The sequence below is a fragment of the Podarcis vaucheri genome, assembly GCF_965113315.1.
Source record: "Podarcis vaucheri genome assembly, chromosome: 16".
Lineage (NCBI taxonomy): Eukaryota > Metazoa > Chordata > Lepidosauria > Squamata > Lacertidae > Podarcis > Podarcis vaucheri.
In genome coordinates, this window is record NC_138754.1 from 30432742 (window position 1) to 30441656 (window position 8915).

General features: G+C 44.7%; 1 long non-coding RNA gene across 1 annotated transcript; it reads left to right on the forward strand.

The window, feature by feature from the left end:
• The first annotated feature begins 2811 nt into the window (after positions 1 to 2811).
• Positions 2812 to 4552, forward strand: LOC309521407. The gene is made up of 2 exons (XR_014214662.1): positions 2812 to 3443; positions 3563 to 4552. It is a non-coding gene; the product is annotated as an uncharacterized lncRNA (long non-coding RNA).
• The last annotated feature ends 4363 nt before the right edge of the window (positions 4553 to 8915 follow it).

An 8915-nucleotide genomic window follows, 5' to 3' on the forward strand; every position in this document is an offset into this window, starting at 1 on the left:
AAAGGCAGAAAGCCCAGCTAACAACCAAACGAAGCCGCAAGTGGTGGTTCCCACAGTGCAGCAACCCAGCAAAGGGGATGCAGCAAGGAAAATCACCGTCACCTCTCCGCTGGGAAGCGCTGAGCAAAGGCGAGTCCCCAGGCAACGCGGCCGATATGATTGGCACAAGGCATGCAAGCTCCACCCCCCCCCCGTTGTTCTTAGACTTCTTATTGGGTGAGCAACGCAGCCAAGCAACACAGTTGGAGCCTCCCTCCTCCCTGGCCAGCAGGGAGGGAGGGAGAAGAGCTGCTTCCTTTGAAACCCGGGAAATTTAAGGGACATCATCAATAAGGGACAGCAGCGGGACACGGCGCTGGGATAAGGGAGTTTCCTGCCAAATAAGGGATGGTTGACAGCTATGGTTGTTATTGTTGTTACTTTTTCATGCCGCCAGCTCTGCATTTTGGTGCTTGAAATTGAAAAAAGGTGCTGTGTTACATGGTGAGTTTGGCAAAACATCCCATCCTCTACCACTCTACCTCCCTTAGGACAGAGGGAAAGGTGACAGCATATCTCCCTCCTCGGGATGTAGTTGAAATTTGATTCAGTTCAGATTTAAAGGTGAACCTATCTAATGCACACTTTTCTGAAACAACGTGTCAACCGAAATGTGGCCATCCTTTGAAATTTGCACCTCTCTGAATTTTGCAATGCAGTTCTCCAGCCAAACCGCATATGCAGGCATTAAAGTGTTCATGCGGACTGCAAATATTAGTGACAATGACACTAAAAATGCATTATGTTAGAAGGAAATGTTTTGCAGAAATGTGTATATTAGGCGAAACTGTGCATAGAAATAGAAATTTGCACAAAAATGCTGGTGAATTTTCACACCCTTTTAAAAAAATAGATCACAAGCTGATGTGGAAATGTGGAGAAACAAACTTAGGAATGGAAAAATTAACTGAAATAAACCAAAACTGACAAATTTGCCTATCTCTATCCCCCCATTGGCTCAACTGGAACTAACTGCCGCCTGACTTCCCCACAAACTGCCTCCATTTTATTTTATTTATTTGTTTATTGAATTTATATACTGCCCTATACCCACAGGTCTCGGGGCGGCTTACAGAATAAAATCACAATATAAAACCACAAAATCCATAATCAAAATAAAAAACAATACCCCCCCACACACACAAAAACACCCCACACACATTTTAAAAGGGTATAGGATGTCAATCAAATCAACTAAAGGCCTGGTTAAAAAGGAACGTTTTTGCCTGGCGCCTAAAAGTGTGTAATGGTGGCGCCAGGCAAACCTCCCTGGGGAGAGCATTTCACAGACGGGGAGCCACTGCAGAGAAGGCCCTTTCTCGTGTTACCACCCTCTGGACCTCTTGAGGAGGAGGCACATGAAGAAGGGCCTCAGAAGATGATCTCAGGGTTTGTGTATAGAATCATAGAGTTGGAAGAAACCACAAGGGCCATCGAGTCCAACCCCCTGCCAAGCAGGAAACACCATCAGAGCACTCCTGACATATGGTTGTCAAGTCTCTGCTTAAAGACCTCCAAAGAAGGAGACTCCACCACACTCCTTGGCAGCAAATTCCACTGTCGAACAGCTCTTACTGTCAGGAAGTTCTTCCTAATGTTTAGGTGGAATCTTCTTTCTTGTAGTTTGGATCCATTGCTCCGTGTCCGCTTCTCTGGAGCAGCAGAAAACAACCTTTCTCCCTCCTCTATGTGACATCCTTTTATATATTTGAACATGGCTGTCATATCACCCCTTAACCTCCTCTTCTCCAGGCTAAACATGCCCAGCTCCCTTAGCCGTTCCTCATAAGGCATCGTTTCCAGGCCTTTGACCATTTTGGTTGCCCTCCTCTGGACACGTTCTAGTTTGTCAGTGTCCTTCTTGAATTGTGGTGCCCAGAACTGGACACAGTACTCCAGGTGAGGTCTGACCAGAGCAGAATACAGTGGCACTATTACTTCCCTTGATCTAGATGCTATACTCCTATTGATGCAGCCCAGAATTGCATTGGCTTTTTTAGCTGCCGCGTCACACTGTTGGCTCATGTCAAGTTTGTGGTCAACCAAGACTCCTAGATCCTTTTCACATGTACTGCTCTCAAGCCAGGTGTCACCCATCTTGTATTTGTGCCTCTCATTTTTTTTTGCCCAAGTGCAATACTTTACATTTCTCCCTGTTAAAATTCATCTTGTTTGTTTTGGCCCAGTTCTCTAATCTGTCAAGGTCATTTTGAAGTGTGATCCTGTCCTCTGGGGTGTTAGCCACCCCTCCCAGTTTGGTGTCATCCTCAAATTTGATCAGGATGCCCTTGAGTCCATCATCCAAGTCGTTGATAAAGATGTTGAATAAGACCGGGCCCAAGACAGAACCCTGTGGCACCCCACTAGTCACTCTTCTCCAGGATGAAGAGGAACTATTGATGAGCACCCTTTGGGTTCGGTCAGCCAGCCAGTTACAAATCCACTGAGTGGTAGCATAGTCAAGACCGCATTTTACCAGCTTCTTTACAAGAATATCATGGGGCACCTTGCTGAGATCAAGGTAGGCTACATCCACTGCGTTCCCTTCATCTACCAGGCTTGTAATTCTGTCAAAAAACGAGATCAGGTTAGTCTGACATGACTTATTTTTCAGAAATCCATGCTGACTATTGGTGATCACAGCATTCCTTTCTAGGTGCTCACAGACTGTTTGCTTAATGATCTGCTCCAGAATCTTCCCTGGTATTGATGTCAGACTGACTGGGCGGTAATTATTTGGGTCCTCTATTTTCCCCTTTTTGAAAATAGGTTCATATGGAAAGAGGCGGTCCTTGAGGTAGTGCGGTCCCGAGCCACCCTGAACTCCATCCCCAGAAAGGCCCACTTGGCTCCAAATTTGCCATCATTTTGATGCCATTTTGTTTCCCCAGGCATTTGGGCATCAATGATTACTTATTTTGAACATTCCTCTTTGACAAGGGATGGGATTTGTCAAGCAATGACAAGCAGCTAAGAGGAAGATGGGATTCTGGACCAGTCCATTACCTGCCATACTGGCTATTTGCCATGCTTGCAGTCTGATATGATACAGTTACTCCTCTTATCTCATTCATTGCATGTGTACATCTGAAGGCAACCCTGTATTGGGAAATTTTTAACGTCTAATGTTTTACCATTTTTTATGTGCTGTAAGTCGCCCAGAGTGGCTGGGGAAACCCAGCCAGATAGGCGGAATATAAATAATAAAATTATTATTCTTATGCTTACATCAAGCCTCTAGAACCAGCAATTCCTAGCCTTTGGTTCCCAGGCAAATTTGGGCTGTAACACCCACCATCCCTAGATGGCATAGTCCATGTGCAAGAATGATGGGAATTTTAGTCAGGAACATCTTGATTGCTAGAGGTTCCCATCCCTGCACCATGGCTTAGACTAGACCAGCGGTTCTCAACCTGTGGGTCCCCAGATGTTGTTGGACTACAACTCCCATCATCCATGGCTAGCAAGGCCAGAGCTCAGGGATGATGGGAGTTGTAGTCCAACAACATCTGGGGACCCACAGGTTGAGAACAGCTGGACTAGACAATGCTCTTAACTTTTTGTTTTTGCTTTTTACAGATCTACTGTTCCCATGCTATTCTACCCACAGACACTGGGGCAGGGAGATTAATACCCATGGCACCCAAATGTAGCAAAAAATACTCATTTTATTCACCTGTGCCTGTTTAACCTTCCCAGAGACTTTGGGTACAAGGTAAAGAAACCAAACATAGTTGCAACTGCTGTCATACAGCTGGTGGGTTTTTTTTATTTTTGCAAGAAAGTTTTTACCTGTTTGCTTTGTCTTTGTGGTGCTACCTACAAACTCTCAAAAAAGAAGTATCGCTGTGGAAGGAGCGTGGTGACACCACTTTGAGCTGCTGTCTGAAGACTGGAATTGCTCCTAGTGTATTTGCTTTTCAAAGCCACTAAGAAGAAACCCCACTTTCTGATCCAAAACAAGAGACTTGATCTTTGCTCTGATTTGTTTTCAAAAATGTTAAGTATTGAACCACTGCACACAGAATGGTAGCTATTGATGTGACCTGAAAGGATCGTGCTTTGAGCCTTCCGGCAAAGAGGGGAAAGGCAAGGTAGGGATTATCAAAGCAGAATGGTCAATAAACTTTTTCCTCTTTCTGAAAAATAAAATCATCCCCCTGTCAAGTGTTCAAAGCTTTTGAAATAAAATACAGTCAAAACAAAACAATTTATGCCACATTATAAATGTCTATGCTAGTATTGAAACTTCTTCCAGGGAACGGCAAAGATATTAATGGGGTAACTGTGTTAAATATAAATGCAAGAGTTGCCAAGTAAATTAGAAGAATCAGGAATGTTTGTTTATAACTGGAATATTGTTCTATGCTGGAATTTGCAAAACAATCCGGATAAGCAAAGAGCGATGAGATCCTTATAGACTGGAACATAATATTGTTGATGAGCTTCAAGGGCTTTAGTAATTTTCATGATGTGATCTAAATAGACTCTTGTTTGCTGTGAAAAATCAAAATCTTGTGTGTGAATTTTTTTTATTGTACTTTGTTTCTACACTTTATTGTTGATAAGCAAAACACGTAGTCTAATGGCATCTTATTAACACAGATGCGTGTGGCCCCTTTATCTTCAGCACATCTCAACTTTTCACAGAAATGTCAGAGATACCAACCACCTCCTCTGTTCTGTGGCCTTCTGACACCTCTTTATATTAACTTTTGTGTGTGTTTGTGTGTCAGCCGAGAATAACCTTTCATATATCTGATGGAGAAGGCTGCAATCCAGAAAAACATAGGCTGCAATAAATCTGAGCCTTTGCTTAAGGACACTGGTGACATCATCTGTGGCCAAACCTTATAATTTCCACACCCAACAACCTCATGCACCTCTGTTCTGTCATCTGCATTGGCTTCCACACATCTTGTTAGTGTTGTTTTCATTCCTGAATGCAAACCAAGACCTAGCTGAGGAACCATGACTCTCTAAAAGATTAAGGTGCAACATGCCTTTTCAGGAGTCGTCAACGTACTGCTCTCCATATATCATTGGCTTCCACCTCCCCTAGATCCTAGCAAGCATGATAAACTGTCAGGGATGATAGGATGTCCATCAACATCTAGAGAACCACAGATTGCCCACCACAGCCTTTGGAGAATGCTTCCCACATTAGAAAACCATTGGAAAATTGTAACGCATCTGATGAAACGTATAAAATTATGCATTGTGCATTCAGGAAGCTTTTTCTCCTCCCAAATACTAGCCCTCAGGGTTGTCTGGTGAAGATGAATGTTGGAAGATTCAGGAGAGGCCAAAGAATGGTGCTCTCAGCAGATGTAGCCACGGGTGGCTTCGGAAAAAAATAAGACAAAAATAAGACAAATTTATGGAGGGCAAAGCTTTCCATGTCTACTAGCCATGATGGCTACATTCTACCACTGCTGTTGCAGGCAGTATGCCTCAGAATCACAAGTGGGGAGAATGGTGATTGTGTTCATGCCCCAATTGTAGGCTTCCCAGAGGCATGGGGGGCGCAAATTACTTGCCTTGCCCCGGGTGCTGACAACCCATGCTACGCCACTGGGCCAACACAATAAATGTGTTTCTATCCAACGTAGCGGGACTGGGTGGCGCTGTGGGTTAAACCACAGAGCCTAAGACTTGCCGATCAGAAGGTCGGCAGTTTGAATCCCCACGATGGGGTGAGCTCCCGTTGTTCGGTCCCTGCTCCTGCCAACCTAGCAGTTCGAAAGCACGTCAAAGTGCAAGTAGATAAATAGGTACCGCTCCAGCGGGAAGGTAAACGGTGTTTCCGTGCACTGCTCTGGTTTGCCAGAAGCGGCTTAGTCATGCTGGCCACATGACCTGGAAGCTGTAGGTCGGCTCCAATAAAGCGAGATGAGCGCTGCAACCCCAGAGTCGGTCACAACTGGACCTAACGGTCAGGGGTCCCTTTACCTTTACCTTTACCTTATCCAACATGGCACCAAGTTAAATACACCGGGGTGTATATTTGCACAAGAGAGTGCACAAGCAAGTTGCCTGTAACTTTGTTGCACAATAGATGGTGCAGTTGGTTGCGCACAGTGAGTTTCTGCAAGCACAACTGCTGAGTTTGGGTTCCTCTGTTGCGCAACATTAAAGCTCACCAGTCCATTAGCGCAAACTCTAGCAGCTTTTGGATTGTAGCCCATTACTCTCTATTGGTTTGAGGGTGTAGGGTGTTGCCCATGTAGCCTGTGACTTTCCAGATGAGGTGGTCTATAAATGTAAGTAACACAACAGGCTGACTTCTTGCAGTCCTGCAGGTGCTTCGATGCATGTAAGACCCATTCACTTCTATGGGGCCCACAAGGGCTGAATGATAAGCAGCACCGCAGTTTTCGCCATCTGTTCCTCCCCCTCAACGTGAAAGCTGCTCCGATTATGTAATAAGAGGATGAAAAATATTTTTGTACCAAGTAACATTGTCATCTGTGATCTCTCTCTCTCTCTCCCCCCCCCTTCATGTTCCTGACCAATTTTAAAAAAAGAAATCGCTGGGGGGGGGACCTGTTTCATGCTGTTCTACTCTGTCGCGTTGGGAAACTGTTAGAGCACACAGGTGCTTGGGGTGGCTAGATTTACACTTAGCAAGTTTATCTCTCTCTGAATTGCTGGTCTTTTAGACTACGTTTTACTTATTTTCTATTTCATTAACTTAACTGGTGTTTTTCAGACCACCCCTCAGGGCCAAAACAGACCTCTTAAAAGCGATTTATAACATAAAATCTGCAGCAGATTGCACCTGTACTCAAAGAACTGCAATAGCTGCCAGTTTGCTCCTGGGGGAAGTTAGTGGTGTTACTATTGGTCTATACAGCCTTCTCCACCCTGAGATGATCAGCCAAAAAATACTGAGGCTGTTGTCAAGTTTAAGAAGAGGGAGAGGTATAGAATTTTGCTGGAGGAAAGTGGTAGCTAATGTGTTTTCATGATACACAAATGTTGTAGGAGGCATCAACTCAGAAGAGGCTATCTTCCTGAGCCTCTTGGGCTTGCCGATCGTATGGTTGGCAGATTGAATCCATGTGATGGGGTGAGCTCCCATGGCTTTGTCCTAGCTCCTGCCAACGTAGCATTTTGAAAGCATACCAGTGTGAGTAAATAAATAGGTACCACTACAGCAGGGAGGTCAATGGTGTTTTGGTGCGCTCTGGCACTCGTCACGGAGTCCCGTTGTGCCAGAAGCTGTTTAGTCATGCTGGCCACAAGTCCCAGAAAACTGTCTGCGGACAAACGCCGGCTCCCTCTACCTGAAGCAATATGAGCGCCGCACCCCATAGTCCAGTGATGGCCAAACTGGGCCCTCCAGTTCCCATCATTCCTGACCACTGGTCCTGTTAGCTAGGGATGATGGGAGTTGTAGTCCGAAAACAGCTGGAGGGCCAAGTTTGGCTATCACTGCCATAGTCAATTTCATCTAGACTTAACCATCCAAGGGTCTTTTACCTTTTACCTTTACTGTCTTTTTTTATATGCTGCTTGCTGATTTGGAAGCTTCTCTGTGAAAACCATGTAGCTATCTCTTTGTAATGGTTTACAACAAAGCACTGGATATAAAGAGCTGAATGTGCGCAATTATGAGCTGTGGATTTAAACACTTAATTTTTGTGATCTGATTGCTAAAATGACAAGGGAAGAGCATCATCCATACCATCAGTATCTGTTTTTGCACTGGAGTTGCCAGTATGGTGCTCTACAGATGATTTCAGACTCCCGCTCCCATCAACACCAGCTAGGGTGGTCAATGGCCAGGGAAGATGGGACTTGCTGTACAAAACAGCTAGAGGACAGCAGGCTTGCAATGCCTGGAATAAGATCCAGTATAGCGCAATAATTAGTGTTTTGACTATGACCTGGAAGACCAGGGTTCAAATCTCCACTCAGGCACAAAGCTCACTGGGTGACGTAAATTCTGATGGGGTGGTGAATTTGACGCATGTCTCAAATCTGTGCTGCTAATAAGAGTTTTCGTCTTTTCCTTTAGCTGAAATGTTTTCCTTAATAAAGCTGAATAAACAGTTGCTGTAACCTCAGGCGTACAATCTTAAAAGGCACCACTAAAGGGAAAAAGTCAGTTTGGGGGTGGGGAGAGAGAAGCGAGAAACTAGATCTTAGTTACAATGTTGTTATAAGGACCAGCTGGAATAGAAAGAATTAAAGGAGAGCACAAAAGTGGCTGGTCTCTCAGCCGAGTGGCACACATTTCATAGCACAGCTGCACCATGAGGCAGTGCTGGCATGTTCTCTTTTTTTACCATGCAATATGCGAGCTTAGATGCAAGCTGTAATTAGCTGGTGGAATTGATGCCATATAAAAAGCAGGAAGATCTACGCTTCACATACAGGCTTTTGTACCACTGCAGTGCCTTCAAGCACGGGGTCTGTTTTTTTAACAGCATTCTTGCAGGCATGGATATGAGCTGTGGTTATTACAGCTTTGATTTGAGACAACTGACAATATTTTTTTATTTTAAAAAATCAAGATGCTATACCTTTTATAAGCCAAAGTGCCACAAATTCATGACACTTTTTTGGCTTTGCTGTTGGAAACAGTACGCCCCATGCTGAATGCTGGGAATCACAGATGGGCAGAGTGCTGTTGCACTCAGGTCCTGTTTGCAGGCTTCCCACAGGCATCTGGCTGGCCCCTGGCCTGATCCTGCAGCCGCATGTTCTTATGCTTTTACAATGAATTTTCACATGCACACAGAAGCATGCTATGATTTGAAAGTGGATTTGGCAGGGTCCCATGTATTGAAACGTGGGTTTCAATACATGGGATGCAGGTGGCTCTGTGGTTTAGACCACAGACTTGCTGATCAGAAGGTTGGCGGTTT